General features: G+C 39.5%; 1 long non-coding RNA gene across 1 annotated transcript; it reads left to right on the plus strand.

Moving 5' to 3' along the window:
* Positions 1–3,148: 3,148 nt before the first annotated feature.
* LOC141372769 (uncharacterized) lies at positions 3,149–15,678 on the plus strand. Its single transcript, XR_012378173.1, has 3 exons — positions 3,149–3,414; positions 3,708–4,065; positions 15,607–15,678. It is a non-coding gene; the product is annotated as an uncharacterized lncRNA (long non-coding RNA).
* Positions 15,679–19,231: the final 3,553 nt, after the last annotated feature.

Below are 19,231 nucleotides of genomic sequence, written 5' to 3' on the forward strand. Positions count from 1 at the left end.
GGATTTTGAACAAATTACATAATTTCAGGCAGTGTTTTCATATCTGTAAAACAGAGGTTTTAATCACTGCTGTTGAGGATTGTTGCGGAATAAAGCAAGGGGTGTTTTAGGGACACGTAGATGCCTAAGAATTATCTTCCCTGCCTTTATTCAACTTAGACCTATCTTTCCAATATTAGAGAAGGCAAGATGAAAGCTGACCTTGTCAGGATTAGGACTATTAGTTCATCTTATTGAAGATCCAGGTTACTAATTTAGATATTGCTTCAATGGGATATTCTGGAAATGACAGAATTAACGATATTGTAGAACTGGTTCATTTTATAAAACACCTAAACCAAGTCTTGTCTTTTGGCCTGTGTTTTGGGCTTCCAACTTTTTAACTGTACAGGCAAGAGTCATTTTTGGTTCAAATGAGTGAAAACCCAATTCAAACTCACTTAAAAGATACAGGAAATTTTATTTTATTCACATAATCGAAAAGTCCAGAAATAAGGTAGATTCAGGATTGTTTTGATTGATAGGTTTAACAGGGTCAGCAAAGACCTGTGTGTATGTGTATCTATGCGTGTGTGCATGCATGTGCATATCCATTACTCTTCTCTCACTTATGTGGGCTTAGCTTCACCCAAAGGCAGGTCAACCCCATGATCAAGTACCTGGAGATGTTCCGAGGTTCATATTCATGTCTTCCAGAAAAAGAAATTTCTCTTTCAGTAGCTGAATGAGAATAATAAGCAAGATTCTTTCCCAGAGGCCCTTACAAATCCTCTTCTTTCATCTAACTGGTTTTAATCAAGTCACATATGCTCAAGTGGGATCCAAATCCTGTGCATGATAATCCCCAGAGCTTTGGTCTATATTGCCTACACCAATCACTCTGCAAAGTAGAGAGAATTACTCTGAATGGCTTAGACCAATCAGAACTTGCCCGTGGAGCTTGGATGGCTTTAACTTCTCCAATGGTAAATGGACAAATTGAGAGATGTATATATCTAAGTATCATTAAGAAAGGGGAACAGGAAAATGCTGAATAGACAGCAATATTTCACTTCAGTAGTCAGACAGTTCCTAGAGTAGATATACGGATAATAGTAGATCTCGATACGGACATGGCTGTGCATATAGACACGCACATACATAAAATATTCTATCTAATTACAAAATGTATACAAGGTTAAGGTTGGTAACTACAAAAAAAAAAAAAAAACAATGAAATGACCTATAATCCTACCATTTAGATGTAAGTACTCTTATTACTTTGGTGTATATACTATACAGGTATTTTTCACATACAATCTTAGTGTGTATAGCATGTAACTGTTTTTTAATTGAAATCACACCATACATTTTGTCTCCATCCTGCTTTTTTTTCACTTACCATCCCGCTTTTTTCACTTACCAAAATACCATGAGCATTTTCCTATGCCTGGAATGTAGATCCTTGGTTATTCTTATTTTTATTGCTACTCTAAAGCTAAGGTTCAAGAGCTATGCAATAGTGCATACTATGGATACTATTATACTTTATTTAAGCACTGCCTTATTATATTTTTAATCATTGCCTATTTTTCTCTTTTAAATACTGTTTATTAGCTGAATTCTCACCCAGAGTTTGAGATTCTCAAGTCAGATTAATCTGAGCTAAAATTATAATTTAGCCACTTAGTAGCTATGTGACCACAAGCAAGCGCTTTACTTTCTGTGACCTCACTGTCCTGAGACAGTAACAGCACTTTCAACACAGACTTGTGGTGGTGTTTAAATGAGGTAATATATATAATGTGTCTGAAACATGGAAGGAACTCCACAGTTACCATCATCCATCAGAATGGTGAATTCTTCTACGACAAGAAGAAATAGTTGCCCCTCTACGCCAATCTCATTTTTAAGAAGTTGCTGGAAGAACAGACTTATATAAATATAACTCAGCTTCCTTGACCCAGGTTTGTCTTTGTTGTCTAACCTGATCTGCATGTCAATAAATAACTGTGTAACTTACAAAGTGTCATATTTGCAAAGTCAGACTATTGACAATGTCACCCCCTAAAGATTATCTGCCTTTTAAAATATTACAGACCTATTTGTAGAAAGATAATGGTGAGATTATTGGATTTTTAATTATAGTGATAGAAGGTAGTATTCCTGAAATAAGAAATTCACAGGCTTCGAGAACTAAAAGGGACCTAGAGATTGACAAGTTCTGTGCCCATCTTTTATATATGGAGGCAGAAGAATAAACATACCTGGTGGTAGATAAGCCAAGTGGGTCTGAGTCCTGAGAAGTGTTTCTTAGTGGTCTCTACAAAGGATATGAAGATCACATACTAAAAGGATCCAATAGCCAGAAAATTCCAACTAAGTAGAAAGGCATTTAAAATTCTTACTCAGAGTCATTCTAAAAGGTAAATCATGTCCCTAGGGTTTCTCAGTCTTGCCACTGTTGATCTTGGGGGCCAGATATGAGACTGTCTTATACTTTGCAGAATGATTACCAGCATCCCTGGCCACTAAATGCAACTCTTCCCTATTTGAGAAAGTCAAAATTACTCCAGATATAACCAGATGTCTGCTGGGGGATAAAATCAACATTTTCCCTATACCCGAAGATGATATAAAGTAGTGGCAATGTTGTAAGAAATGTTGTCCCCCAGGGGCACCTGGGTGGTGCAGTCAGTTAAGCCTCCTACTCTTAGTTTCGGCTCAGGTTGTGATCTCAGGGTCATGAGATCGAGCCCCACGTCAGGCTCCATGCTCAGTGCAGAGTCTGCTTGAGTTTCTCTCTCCCTTTCCTTCTGCCCCTCCTGCTGCTACGCTGGCACGTGCCCTCTCACTCTCTCTCAAATAAATGAATCTAAAAAAAAAAAAAGAAAAGAAAAGAAATGTTGTCTACCTTCCCTCCCTGGCTAAAGTAGAATTATGGAAGGGAACCATGTAAATCAAGATAGATATTTGTATTACATTAAATCATTGGAAATTTCCGGATAGGAAGCCAATACTGCCCATAAAATGTCCTCCATTCTGATGCCAGCCGCTTCAAATAACTCTTCATTCTCTTTCTCTCCCCACATAGAGGATCTAATACACATTGCCCATCCTATTTTTTTTTATTTTTTATTGTTATGTTAATCACCGTATATTACATCATTAGTTTTTGATGTAGTGTTCCATGATTCATTGTTTGTGCATAACACCCAGTGCTCCACGCAGAACGTGCCCTCTTTAATACCCATCACCAGGCTAACCCATCCCCCTACCCGCCTCCCCTCTAGAACCCTCAGTTTGTTTTTCAGAGTCCATCATCTCTCATGGTTCGTCTCCCCCTCTGCCCATCCTATTTAACATAAACTCCAATGAATGAATGCTCTAAGCCCAAGGCCAGAGAGAGGGGAGTGAAGTCAGCAGAGACATCAAGTGGGTGGAGGGACTTCATAACCAGGCTGATGGGCGGTGGAGATGAGAGAGTCCAAAGGGCAAAAACGTTTCTCTCCTGACAAAGGTGGGGGGTGTCACAGGTTGAAGTATGCCCCCACCAAATTCTGTATGTTAAAGTCCTGATCCCTCTGCACCTCAAAATGGACCTTATTTGGTAATAACGTCATTGCAGGTGTAATTAACTAAGATGAAGTCATACTAGAGAAGGGCAGCCTCTAATCCAGTAGCACTAGTGTCCTTATAAGAAGGGAAATCTGAACACAGATATGTAGCAGGGAGAGAAACACCACAGAAGCCTGGAGCGATGCTGTCACAAGCCACGGAACCACTGGGAGCTGGGAGACAGACCTGCAGCTGACCCTTGCCTGGCACCTCCTGAGGGAGCAGAGGCCTGTGGACACCTGATCTTATTGTGAGACAATAGAATCCTTTCATTTTGGCCACTCTGTTTATGGTAATTTGTTATGGCAGCTGCAGAAAACTAATACAGGTGCATGACTAGTTAAAAAAAAAAAATGCAGCTATGCCAGGTGATGATTTGGGAGGAAGGTGAACAGACCAGAGAAGCCAATCCAAACTCCCTGCAAGCTGTGATCTGATGTGGGTTGAAATACACAACTCAAACGAGAGGTAAATGAATATTTATTTTTACCTTCTTCTGGAATCAGTGTCTCGTGAAGAGTAAAATTTGCTTATCGACTTGAGCACTCCTCCTTTCTACTACTAAGTGTTGATGTCTAGCAGTTGCTATAACTTCATGCCTAAATATCCTGGGTTCTGGCATTCTGTGCTTCTGTCTTCAGAGACCAAGCAATTCAAGCTAAAGTTCCAAAATGGTCACCTCTGAGAGAGAAACCAATCAAGGTTAGGAATAAAATGAGCCAGGAGTTATAGAAAGGATATTATTTTCTTCGATTTTCTTCCCTCTTATCAACTCCCCCATAGGTAGTCCCATCTCACAGTCTACAGAGTGCTTTCACATCCACAGATTCATCTATTTCTCCCAACAACACAGAGTAGCAAAAGGGAGGCTGCTCCCACTACACACATGGGGGAACTGAGGCCCATGGAGATTACAGTTTCCAAAGGGAACTGACACAGTAAGGTGAAATAGGTCTAGTACCCTTCTCCCTACACCAGAACCCTTTTTCATGAGAGAAATGTTCCAGCACACAAAGATAAAAGTTAACTCTGCCCATTCTCTTTAAGAGAGGGCCATTTGATTCATGCTTATATGCTCCAAGGACCTCAGCCAGACTTGGGGTGTGGTCTGGATTTAAGATCTTGATTTCTGCCATGGCCTTTTGGCTTCTTGACCCTCCTATTAACTTACCAAGCTTGAGTCATAATTCTGGATGGTCCTGCAGGGAATCTTTGACTCAGGAGAGGCTCATAAAAGCTCTTCTGGGAAATCAGACACTAATGCCAGAGTTTCACACAATTGAGGTATCTTTACAGAATCCCAGATCAATACCACTAGAACGTTCCTTCTCCACTGCCTCCTGACCAAAGGCCCTGGAATAAAAAGATAGGATTTTTTGGGGGGGGTTTTGTTTTTTTTTCATTGAGGTTCAGTAGTTCTCACATTTCTACTTGTCTTTGCCAAACAGGGTCAGGAAATCAGCCCAGAATGTGGGGTTATGGTATATTTTCTTAGACTCATAAAATGTTAGTACTGGAAGTGATCTAAGAGATACTCTGGTTTAACACTGTTTCGCTATGAACACTGAGACCCTCAGACAAGAACCAGTTTGGCCAGTGCCATAAGAGGAGTTAATAGCAGGGCTGATATTAACATCTAGGGCTCTTAAGTCAATGTTCTTTCCAATACGTTAGCTGTATCCGTGGACCCAATTCTTTCCAATACATGATTACTGACCTTCTATTTCCATGTCATGAATTAAAGCAGTAACCAATGTGAGGTGTGATTTGTCAAGCATGGTGAAAGCTTCACACTGACCCCAGTTCCCACTCCCTGTTGTTTGCAGTGGTACCTACTTCTTCAACATTAATTATTAAATTATTGGTTTTTTTATTCGACAAACTTTTATTTATAAACTATAGCTCTCTGAGCTCCTTATTGTCAATGATTGGTCTTGCTCATCCTCTGAAAATATAAAGATCAGAGTACAGTAGGGGAAGGAGATATCTGCATAATTAAGGAAACACAGTTTGGTAGAAATAATTATGTAAAAAATGAGATTTGGAGGTTAAAAAAGGGGTGACTCACTATTCTAGGAAGGAAAATACAGGGATAGGGAGAAGGTTCCCAATGGAGGTGCCATTGTGATGTTGAGCCTGAAAGACTGGGAAGGAGTTTGCAAGATGTAGAAGCCAAAAGGGTATTCCAAACAGAGGAAACAGCAAAATCAAAGTATAACAGTGGGGAGTCACCTGGAACAGGGTTCGTAAGGTCCACAGAGGGGAGTAGGAGAGGCACTTGGCTAAAAAGTTGGGATGGAGCCAGGTAGTCAGGGGCCTCGAAGGCCATGATAATAAAGCCAAAGGAGTGTGGGCTTTGCACAGACGATGTTAGGGAGCCCATTTAAATGGGATTTTGACAGGTTGTTATCTGTGTTTTGAAGAGATCATTGTGACACTACTAAAGAAGATGGCTCACAGGTCAAGAGTAGAGGCAGGAAGACCATTTCAAACATTTCAGTACTCTTGACAATAGATGATGGAAGTCTCAGCTGGCAAAGTGGGCTTGGAGGGAAATTTGAGTTTAAGGACTAAATGGTCCACTGCATATGGTTATGAGAGGGGAACAACCCTGCAAGTGCCTGGAGATTCTAATCAGGAGACTGCCACCTAGTCATGAGACTGTACCCTCCAAGAGAAATTTCTTAACTCTTTAGGTTCAGTGGGTTTTTAAGAATCTGACAGCAACTCTGAAGCCTCCACCCAGAAAAAGGCACAAATAGAGGCAATTTTTCATGCAATTTCAAATGTTTTACGAGCTCCCTGAAGCCTATAAATGAGTGGGACTCCAGATTATGAGCCCTTGTTTTATAAGAGGAATTTAAATGCAAAAGCACCTGAGAAGTCTGGACCGTGAATTACTAATGTCCTAGAATTAATCTGTCAACTTCTGATACTGCTGGTTGGATATCTGTACTCCAATGTAGCAAATGGGGTAAGGGTGAAAACCCTCGCCACGTGGTGGCCACGGGGTGGGGAGTGTGGTCACAGAGCAGAAATAAATCAAGAAGCGGGGGCAATCAGAAAGATGATTCTCAGCACCCTCTACCTTTTTCTCAATCAGCAAAGAATCACGGATCTGAATGAATCAACTATACCCCATATTTTCACCATCCTTCCACCTCTGAGACTTTAACACTCACAGTAATCCTGTGATGTTAGCAGGGAAGACTAGTAGATCCGTGTCACAAGATGTGAAGTGATCAAAGCTCAGAGAGATGGCGTGGCTTTCTTTCCCAAGGTCACATACACTAAAGTGGCAGAGAGGAGACCAACTTTATTCCCTCCCTCTTCAGGGCTGTTTCCTTTAAAGACAAGTTGGCCTGAGACATCAAGAACAAAGATCTGCTTCTGCTCTGGATTCGAATCCAGGTTTTTCCATCTCACACTGATGATGCCATTCAGAGTGTTGGTATCTCGGACTCCACGTTCAGGAGGCAGTGGGGAGGCCATGGGTTGGAGCTATTAAGTACGTTGTCTTCAGCTTTAGACAGACTTGGGGTCAAATGCCAAACTCTGCCAATTACATCTCCATGACAATGACCAATCTCTGTAACCTCATTGCCTTCAGGTTCCTCATCTTTAAAATAGAGACAGTAATATACATCTCCAAATCTGCCAGGCTCCAGTGAGACATGAGAAGTGAAAATGCCCTCTTTAAGTGCCGGCTCCTCTTCTGAAAGCTTTGGCAGGCACAGTAATTTCTCCGATATCATAAATTCTCACTGCAGGCTCCTGACACCAATCCCTTTCCCTCATATCACTCACTGGGGTGACCAGCCGGCCACGATGGTCCACTGACTAACCTACCTGGAACATACAACTCCCTTGTCTCTATCACCAGAACAGTATGTTCCAAGAACTTCTGACACCTTAATACTTGAAGGGTGAGTCTTTACAGACTCATGAAGATCTATTTTTAAATATACATGCTCAGAAATAGAGAACAATAAGATTGCGAATGTGGAACATTCCTGATGAAGAGAGTTGTTATAGAGTCTGTGGCATGAAACATTCCAGCCGTTTACTGTCTTTATAACAGCTTAAACCTATTCACATATTTAGATTGTTCTACTTGCAACATATGAAGGCCAACCACCTCTAAGAAATTAAAACTTATGATGCATCGTGTATTGTTTCAAGAAACAACCTAGCCAATGAGAATGCTGAGAGTTATTTTGTTTCATTTAAGTAGTGAGTGACAATAATATGAGTAAATCTTGCCACAATAAAGGGGAGTGTTTTTCCCACAACATTCGCTGCAGGAAAAAAAAAAATGGGAAAATCCAAAACCCATAGTATTTGATGTATGATGCCCACCACTTGTTAACTATGTGACTTTAGGTGAACCAGTTAACCTCTCTGAGCTTCTGATTCCTTATTTCTCAAAATGCAGGCTCATCGCCCTTACAACCTCCTTAAGAAGACTATAAACACCCATATTCAGGTTATTATCCCCTTTCTGAGCTTCCTTTTTTCCAGCCCACTGCTTCTAATCACAGTGCTCAGGATTCAGTGTGCCAAGGACATAACACCACCATGTACGGCTGCCTTCCACTCTGAATTCTGCTGTTCATTGTCTACATTAAACAGTGGGATATGCATACGATTCCGTTCCTCAGACTGGACATATGGGGACAAAACGTGAGCTTTGTAATCAGCTGGGGCCTGACTGGAATCCTGAGTTGACCAGCTGTGCTTTTTGTGGCCTTGCTTGCCTCAACTGTAAAGTAATATCAATAATAATATCCCTCCCTCAGGACTGATTTTTTATTTTTTTTTAATACCTGCAGCCCGATGCAGGGCTTGAACTCACCGCCCTGAGATCAAGACCTGAGCTGAGATCAAGAGTCGGACACTTAACCGACTGAGCCACCCCAGCGCCCCGCTCAGGGTTGATTTTTTTTAGAGCTTTGTGGAAATATAATTTACACACCATACATTAAATTCACTTTAAGTATAAAACTAAGTGAATTTTAGCCTATCTACAGAGTTCTACAGCCATCTCTAGGAACTAATTTTAAAACATTTTTGCTACCCCCACAAGAAACACAATGGCCTTTAGGTCATTCCCCGTCCCCCTTCTCTCAGCCCTAGGAAACCACTAATCCATGTTTGGTCTTTATAGACTTGTCTATTCTTGCTATTTCATGTACATGGAATCACACAATATGGGGTCTTTTGTGACTGGCTTTTCTCACTGAGCATGATGTTTTCAAGGTTCATCCATCTTGTTGTATACACCACAATTTCATTCTTCCTTATTGCTGATTAATACTCTGTGGTATGAAGATACTATATTTTATCCATTCATCCATCAGATGATGGACATTTAGAGAATTGACAACTTTTTATTATTATGAATAGTGGTGCTAAGAACCTACGTATGTGTGGACACATGTTCTCATTTCTCTTGGGTATTTATCTAAAATTAGAATTTCTAGGAATTAAGAGTTATATGATAAATCCATGTTTTTAACATTATGAGGAACTGCCAAGCTGTTTCCCACAGAAGTTGCACTATTTATATTTCCCCCACCAAGGTATGGTGAAATCTCTGCACATTCTCGCCAACATTTGTTATCATCCTTTCTGTCCTGGTTGGGCATGAAGTGGTATCTCACTTCAGTTTCATTTGCATTTCCCTAATGACTAGTAATGTTGAATATCTTTTCATGAACTTATTGTCCACTTGCATGTCTTTCCTTGAGAAATGTTCATATACTTTGACAATTTTTTGAGGTTTTTTAAATCACTGAGTTTTAAGAGTTCTTTGTATATTCTGATTGCAAGTCCCTCATCAGATACACAATTTACAAATCTTTTATTCCATTATGTTTGCAGACTGCCTTTTCTTTTCTTTTTTGACTGTGTAATTTGTAGTGCAAAGTTTTACATTTAGATGATGTCCAATGCTCAATTTTCTCTTTTTGCTTGATTTTTGGTGTTGTAACTAAAAAAAAAAAAATTACATAACCAAAATTCACAAGGACTTACTCTTATGTTTTCTTCTACAACTTTTATAGTTGGAGCTCTTACATTTAGATCTATAATCCATTTTGAGTTCATTTTTGTGCATGGTATGAGGAAGGTATCCAACTCCACTTCTGTCAGTGTGGATATCCAGATGTCCCAACACCATTTGTTGAACACCATTCTTTCCCCATTACATTGCCTTGGCATTCTCGTCAAAAACCAGTTAACCACAAATGTAATATTATTTTTGGAGGCTCAATTCTCTTCCATTCATTTATGTGTCTTTGCCTATGTCAGAACCACACCATCGTAATCTTGCCATCGAGTTTTGTAGTCAGTTTCGAAATTGGGAAACATCTTCTACTTTGTTCTTTTTCAGGACTGTTTTGCCTAGTCAGGGTTCCTTGCATTGTCATATGAATTTTAGAATCAGTGTATCATTTTCTGCAAAAGAAAGCCAACTAGAATTTGGACAGATATTTCTTTGAATCTGTAGTTAAATTTTGGAAGTACTGCCATATTAGGAATATTATATTCTCTGGTTTAGAGGAAACATGTCTCAACATAACAAGGCCATATATGAAAAATCCACAGCAAACATCATACTCAATGGGGAAAAACTAAGAGCTTTTCCCCTAAGGTCAGGAACATGACAGGGATGCCCGCTCTCACCACTGTTGTTCAACATAGTACTAGAAGTCCTAGCTTCAGCAGTCAACAAAAAGAAATAAAAGGCATTCAAACTGGCAAGGAAGAAGTGAAACTTTCACTATCTGCAGATAACAAGATACTACATATAGAAAACCCTGAAGGCTCCACCAAAAAACCTGCTAGAGCTGATAAACAAATTCAGTAAAGTCAAAGGATACAAAATCAATGTGCAGAAATCTGTTGCATTTCTATACTCCAATAATGAAGCAGCAGAAAGAGAAATTAAGAAAACAATCCCACTTATAATTACACCAAAATAATAAGATACCTAGGAATAAACCTAACCGAAGAGATGAAAAGACCTGTATGCTAAAAACTATGAACACTGATGAAAGAAATTAAAGATGACACAAAGAAATGGAAAGACATTCCATGCTAAATGGATTGGGAGAACAAATACTGTTAAAATGTCTATACTACCCCAAGCAACCTACACACTTAATGCAACCCCAATCAAAATACCAACAGCATTTTTCACAGAACTAGAACAAACTATCCTAAAATTTATATGGAATCACAAAGACCCCAAATAGCCAAAACAATTTTGAAAAAGAAAAGCAAAGCTGAAGCTCTCACAATTCCAGACTTCAAGCTGTATTACAAAGCTGCAGTAATCAAAACAGTTTGGTACTGGCACAAAAACAGACAAATAGATCAATAGAACAAAACAGAAAACCCAGAAATAAACCTATAATTATGTAGTCAGTTATCTTTGACAAAGCAAGACAGAATATCTAATGGGAAAAATACAGTCTCTTCAACAAATGGTGTTGGGAAAACTAGTCAGCTACATGCAAAAGAATGAAACTGGACTACTTGCTCACACCATTCAAAGAAATAAACTCAAAATGGATTAAAGACCTAAATGTGAGACCTGAAAGCACAAAAATCCTAGAAGAGAGCACAGGCAGGAATGTCACTGACATCGGCCATAGCAACATTTTTCTAGATATGTCTCCTGAGGCAAGGGAAACATAAGCTAAACTATTGGGAATACATCAAAATAAAAAACTGCTTCACAGTGAAGGAAATAATAAAGTTAAAAGGCAACCTATGGAATGGGAGAAGATATTTGCAAATGACATATCCGATAAAGGTCAGTATCCAAAGTATATAAAGAACTTATACAACTCAACACCAAAAAACCCCCAAATAATACAATTAAAGACAAATATCATATTATTTCACTCATATGAGGAATTTAAGAAACAAAACAAATGCACAGGGGCGCCTGGGTGGCTCAGTCGTTAAGCGCCTGCCTTCGGCTCAGGTCATGATCCCAGGGTCCTGGGATCGAGCCCCGCATCAGGCTCCCTGCTCGGCGGGAAGCCTGCTTCTCCCTCTCCCACTCCCCCTGCTTGTGTTCCTGCTCTCACTATCTCTCTCTCTGTCAAATAAATAAATAAAATCTTAAAACAAAACAAAACAAATGCACATACGGGGGAAGAAAGAGAGAGAGGCAAACCAAGAAACAGACTTAACTACAGAGAACAAACTGAGGGTTACTGGAAGTGGGCACGTGGATGGGTGAAACAGGTAATGGGGATTAAGAAGGGTACTTGCTATGATGAGCACTGAGTGTTGTGTGTAAGTGATGAATCACTAAATTTTACACCTGAAATTAATATTACACTGTATGTTAACTAACTGGAACTTAAATAAAAATTCAGAGAGCAGAAAAAAAATGGGCAGAAAACATAAACAGATGTTTCTCCAAAGAAGACATACAGATGCCAACAGACACATGAATAGATGTTCAACATCACTCATCATCAGGGAAATACAAATAAAAATTACAATGAGATATCACCTCACACCCGTCAGAATGGCTAAAATAAAAAAAACACAAGAAACAACAAGTGTGGGCAAGAATATGGGGAAATAGGAGTCTTCATGCACTGTTGGTGGGAATGCAAACTGGTACAGCCACTGTGGAAAACTGTATGGAGGTTCTTCAAAAAGTTAAAAATAGGACTACCCTACAACCCAGAACTCACATTATTGGGTATTTACCCAAGGAATACAAAAACACTAATTCGAAAGGATACATGCACCCGTTTATAGCAGCGTTATTTACCATAGCCAATTTATGGAAGCAGCGCAAGTGTCCATTGATAGAAGAATGGAGAAAGAAGATGTGATATATATATATATATATATATATATGCAATGGGATATTACTCAGCCATAAAAAGAATGAAATCTTGCCATTTGCAACAATGTGGATATAGCTAGACAGTACAATGCTAAGTGAAATAAGTCAGAGAAAGACAAATACCATATGATTTTACTCATAAATGGAATTTAAGAAACAAAACAAGTAAAGGAAAAAAAGACAGACAGACCAATTTCTCTTAACTATAGAGAACAAACTGATGGTCCCCAGAGGTGATGTGAGTGGGGGATGGGGGAAATAGGTGAAGGAGTGTACTTGTTTTGATGAACCCTGGTGATGTACGGAAGTGCTGAATCACTATATTGTACACCTGAAACTAACATAACACTGATTATAAACTATACTGGAATTTAAATTAAATTAAAAGTTTATATTTTGTTCAAAAAATAAAGAATATTACATTCTCCAATGCATAAACATAGGTGTGTCTCTCCATGTTTTTAAAAAATATTTGTTTTAGAGAGAGGGTGGGGGAGAGGGAGAGAGAGAATCTCAAGCACATTCCCCACTGAGCACAGAGCCTGACATGGGGCTTGATTTCACGACCCTGAGATCATGACCTGAGCTGAAATCAAGAGTCAGATGCTTAACCCACTGATCCACCCAGGCACCCATCTCCATTTATTTAGATCTGTAAGGTAGAGGACTAAGATTGATTTTGTTCCCTACGAATATCCAATTGTTTCAGCACTACTGAAAGGTTTTCCATTTCCCACTGAATCGCACTAGCACCTTTGTCATAAGTATACTGTGTATGAATCTATGTCAGCAGTTTCACAGTCCCACAATTACTGCAGCTTACAGTAAATCCTGAAATCAGGTAGTGTACATTGTCCCACTTGATTTCCCTTCTCCAAAGTTTTCTTGGCTCTTCTGAGTCCTTTAGAGATCTATGTACGTTTTAGAATCACCTTGTCAATTTCTACAAAAATGTGTGAGATTTTGACTGTAATGCACTGAATCTAGATCAATTTTGAGATAACTAATTGGTCACATATGCTGCAGACCCTTGGTCTCACCTCTTTTATTGGGAGCCTTCCGCTCACAAGAGAAAACATGTTTTACACCGCCCTTTTGTGCCATAAGTTTATCAGGAGAGTTCCCACAGATGGGACAGTCTTTAGACTGTCTGCCTGTGTCTATGACAGAGTAATTGTATTTCAGGGGTGAAATACCAAAGTTACTTGCTCATGCATCTAAGCCAATAGATCTATCAATAATAAAGCTGACAGTTTGCTCTCTACATTTTAACTCTTGTGTCTACCTCTCAACTGACTTCAAAGTCAAATGAAAAATAGCCATTAATTAATGCTATCTTCAGTCAGACACATCTTGCAGAGCCAATAAAACAAGCTGAACTTCAACTCCTTTTAATAAAGTTTGTAAATGATTATAAGGACTAACAGAACGGAAGCAGTACTAAAATTTTTTGTTTGACATTTTGATCATATTCATAAGAATATTTCTCATGAGAAAGATTATAGAAAGCTGAGGAACTAACAGTTATTGAGCCATAAACCTCTCATGTAATCTTCATTGCAGATTTTTGAGATATTATTATTCCCATTAAACAGAGGGGAAACATCATTTGAGAGATTAAGTAACCAGAGGCCTGAATTTACACAGTTAATAAAAGCACTCAGAAAAGCTATTATCAAATTTTCATATAAAGTGCTTACAATCTTCAAAGGGTTTCACATACAGTATTTTATATAACTCTGAGAATAACTGTGTCAAGAAGTCAGGCAGTTATCCCCAATTTACAGATGGCAGAACTGAGGCTCAAAGAGCTTACATGACTTGTTTATGGTCACTGACCGCCTCCCACAGAAAGATGGTAATGGGTCTTGTTACTCATGGTAAAGCAATCTACTACTATACCAGACTTCTAATTTACAACAGAGGGCTATTCCTAGGCACTGTTACAACTTTTGACATAAGGTCCCTGAGCACCTACCTTATTTTTAAGCCTAGAGAGAACAGAAATGAGTGTTTCCCCCATAGCTCAAAAGAAAGAATAACCCCAGTATTGATCTACTGCAAACAAAGTAATGGATGTTGTAGGACTGGATAGGTGGAAGTCTGTATCAATTCATCTGGCTGTGTTGGTGCTTGTAACTAGTAGAAAATACTCTGTTTGAGTAAGCATTTCATTTCAATCACCCTAATGCAACTGGCTGTATTTTCCTTTCTCTCTAACTCATTGTCTGTATGATATTTTTTTCCTTACCACTTATATGATTCCATGTAAGTAGAATCAAATGTGATTCTAGTTATAAATCAAACTAATGTCAACTTATGATTAAAAAAATGAAGAGACTGATCTAGTCTGACTGATTCTCTTGTCAACTAATCCTTACTTAACTAGTCTGAGCTTTTTACATTGGCCCCAGTCACTCACAAAAAACAAAAACAAACTATTATTACAGGTAAACTGTAACAAGAGCATAAATGAAGATACTGTCAGTAGTAGTGATGTGCCACAGTACCTAAATCATACCAAGTGTTCAGTGAGTAATTGTGAAATAACTAAATGTCCATATTCAGTAAACATTCATGTAATCAAATTAGTAAGACATTGTGGGAGGTGGGGTGAGGAAAAAGAATGAATCAAAGATGACTTCCATGTTTCTACTTTGGAAATCACTGAGATAGGAAATTCAGGAATATGGAAAGATTCTAAGAAGGAGATGATGAATTTACTTTTAAAGTAATCAATTTAAAAAATGTATGGGGGTGCCTGGATGGCTCATCGGTTAAGCGTCTGATTCTTGGTTTCTGCTCAGGTCATGATCTCAGGGTCTTGGGATTGAGCCCCATGTCAGGCTCCATGCTCGGTGGGGAGTCTGCTTGAAGAGTCTCTCCTCCTGCCCCTCCCCCAACTCACGTGTACACTCTCTCCTCTTTCTCTCTCTCATTCTCTCTCTCAATAAATAGATCTTTTTAAAAAAAGTGTATGGAACCTCCATATGTAGATGTGGCAGATAATTCAAAGGTGAATTTCACAAAAAAGATCACTGGGCAGAATATTTATGTTCCAGTATTTTCTGTTTACATATAGAAGGTAAAAGCCAATGGAGTGAATGAGAGTAATTTTTTATTCATAGAATCTCTATTGAGGCAGTGGGCTACATGCTGGAATAAGAGAACCTGAAGTCAAAATTCATAAGGAAAATCAACATTTAATGGATAGAAACAGAAGAAGTTAAGGGTGTTTTAAGAAGAAATTTAAGTTTTTTTAAGATTTATTTATTTTAGAGACAGAGAGCTGGGGGAGGGGCAGAGGGAGAGAGAAGGAGAAAGAGAAACAGACTCCCTGCTGAGTGTGGAGCTCATCCATCTGTAACTTTTAGTACTTTCCACCCAAATCAACTGTCACATGCCTTTTGCTGCTATCATTTTCACTGTGTCTGTGGCTAGGACTGAGCATTTATAGGAAAATCCCAAGGTCATACTTCACTTTAGTCTCTACGCACCATCCTGCACAGACCCCCTCGTGCTGAAAATATTTTATATATAAATTAATCAGAAGCAAGGTGTAGCAGAAAGAAAGTGACCATTGGACTCAGACAGATCTCAGTGCAAGTCCCAACCTCTCCACTTATTTGGGTAGCTATGGTCAAATCAATCCCTAAGAACTAAGGTTTCATCATTCACAAAGTGCTGATCAGCGGTGTAAAGGAAAAGTACAAGATGTAACTGGACCACAGACAAGGAGTTCTTAACATAGCTCGAAAACTTCAGGGAAGGCATTCCAGATGAAATGTCACGTAAGCAAATTCAAGAAGGATGAGTAGAGGTTATCAAGCAAAAATGGGAAGGAACAGTGTTCTCAGTACCTTTGAAAGATTAAAAGAACCTGTGGTTGCAAGGAGAGTAGCAACTGATGAGTCTGCAGAGATTGACAGGATTCAGGTCATGAACTTGATGGCAGAAGAATCCTAGACCTCTTTGCAAGGGCGATTTGAAGTCATCGAGTGTTTTAAGCAGGGACGGTAAAATAATTAGATTTGCATTTTGGAAATATCACTCTACGCCTGGTAAATGCAGAGGGCTGCAAACCTTTTTGTCAAATGTTAGACAGTAAATAATTTGCATTTTGTGATCCATACAGTTTCTGTCACAACTGTTCAATTCTGCTGTTGTAAAGAAAAGGCAGGTATAGACACTATGTAGACGATGGGCATGGCTGTGCTTAAATAAAATTTTATTTACGAAAATAGACAACAGACAGTATTTCACCCACTGGCTATAGCTCACTGATCCCTGGTACAGACGCACAGAAAGAAGTCAAGCATAGAGACTGGACAATATTTGGGAAGACAATTAGTCAATTGCTTAATTCACTCATTTAGCACATCTCTAAAGAATGCCTTCTATGTACTGGGAACTCTTCTAGATACTCAGGATATAGTGATAATAAGAAAGACACAGTTCCTCTTCTGGTGGAGGTTATAATGCAGCAAATAAGAACAATTAAGTGAAAATAGCCTTATAATAAGCTTTGTAGGGCACCTGGGTGGCTCAGTCAGTTTAGCGTCTCACTCTTGGTTTTGGCTCAGGTCATGATCTAGGGTCATGAGATCGAGCCCTACGTCAGGCTCCAAGCGCAGCATGGAGTCTGCTTAAGATTCTCTCTCTCCCTCTCTCTTTACCCCTCCCCACCCTACTCTCATGCTCTCTCTTTAAAAAGTAATAATAATAAACTTTGTAAGCTGAAAATCATGAAATGCATATAAATCATCATAATTTTAACGATTTAATATTTGATAGGATTATTTTTCTAAAAGGCCATTTTTTAAAAACCATGATGTCAAGCATATATTGACTGAATGACTGAACAGAAAGACTTAAAACAATTACAGACAGTTCCAGGCAAATGAATCTAGTATAGAATTTAGGAGACATGCCAAGAACTCTGTAGTGATTTTCTGTATGTGACCGCCTCTGACACTCACAGTATCTTTTCAAGGTGTCCCTTATTGGTTCCATTTTACAGATGTGAAAATGTGGCCTACTGAAGTCTGACCACGGACTAGGTCCCAGGGAGCTGGCATTTAGGCTGCAGAGATGCTTCTCTCTCCCTCCCCCCACATCGCTAGCTTGGGAATACACAAGAAAAGCGACCGGAAGCTGTAAGCATGAGCTACTAAGCAAAGGCTTGAGATGAGCCCTTCGGGTCCCACAGAGAACTCAGGCCCGGCCTGGGAACTGAAACCAGGAATCCCAATTGCCACTTCCTGCTTCTAATCACTTTCCCAAGAGAGCTGTCCCAGCTGTTCTGAGCAGAAGGAAGGCTGAGAGAGTCTTTTAAATCCTAAGCCCTTGTTATAAATTTAGACTTCAGGGAAGGAAAAGAAGAAGAAAAAAGAAATTGTTGGCCTAAGAAAGTAATGTTTCCCATTCGTCAGATCAAGGGCAGTGGACAGAGGAAGGGAAAGTAAATTCGGTCACTTTGAGTGCTGGCCCCAAGGCCATGAAGCCCCAGCACACCCTGAACGCTCGCCCACCCCACTCCGAGGGAATGTGGTCATGCCCAGAAATACGTGGCTATACAAGGAAGGCTTCTGTTTCTTCCTAATGAGTTGATTATATCCTGTCAGAAGAATCGTAAGGCCATCAAATGTCAAGTCAATTTTCTCAAACATATTATTTTCATAGCAGCTGGGTCTGACTAACTGTTGAAACAGAGCATCCTGTTGTTACATTTCACTGAGAATGTTAAAGTGGAACTCAATTAAAAAAGGAAGAGAAAAATCTGACAGGACACATGATCCTGATTCATGCAAGTTTATAATTCAGTATTTAGAGGCCAATTTTATTAAGATCATTTGGTCACTTAGTTCACAATGAGCTAATAATGAAAGGGGAAATAAATGAGGAACGTGGTATTTGCCCAAAAAAGCCACTTTCTCAGATGGCAGGTGAGACGTCTCTTCAGTTACTGGCTCTACCCGTGAAGGGTAGACGGGTGAGCCAGGAGATCCAAAGTGCTGAGTTTGAATCCTTACACTTCCCACACATGATCCTGAATGAATCTGGCTTATTACATTCTCAAAAGACAGGAAACTATCAGGATGAGACAAATGAACTTCAGCGTTAGACAACCAGAGCCTTAGCTTACGTATGTGCCAAATGGTCCTAAGTGAATTTAGGAATCGGCATAGCAGTTAACTACGTAAGAGTTTTTGAAGGAATTTAATGATGTAAGATACATGACACGTTGGTACAGAAGTGCTCATTAAACGGTAGTGATGAAAATGATGGTGACAATGATACTAGTGAGGAAAGTGGAGGAAGAGGAGGGAATTTTGGGGGGTTTTTTGTTTTTTTATTTTTTTTAATATTTTATTTATTTATTTGACAGAGAGAGAGCAAGAGAGGGGACACAAGCAGGGGGAACGGGAGAGGGAGAAGCAGGCTTCCTGCGGAGCAGGGAGCCCGATGTGGGGCTCGATCCCAGGACCCTGGGACCATGACCTGAGCCGAAGGCAGATGCTTAACGACTGAACCACCCAAGCACCCCAAGAGGAGGGAATTTTGTAAAAGATGTGTCCAGGGCCAACCAGACAGAGGGAGCAAGGAAGCCGTGAAATGCAGAGCTGGAATTAAAAGGCAGCCTCCAACTTACAGCGATTCATGTTTGCGCAGGACATGTTCCATGCGCACAGGGTCAAGTGTGATACGAGGAAGGTATGTCTCCCTTCAAGAACTAGATCATGTTTCCCTTCA

Source organism: Callorhinus ursinus, unplaced genomic scaffold (assembly GCF_003265705.2).
Source record: "Callorhinus ursinus isolate GAN/ISIS: 27379988/994484 unplaced genomic scaffold, GSC_fseal_2.0 scaffold5, whole genome shotgun sequence".
NCBI classification, from domain to species: domain Eukaryota; kingdom Metazoa; phylum Chordata; class Mammalia; order Carnivora; family Otariidae; genus Callorhinus; species Callorhinus ursinus.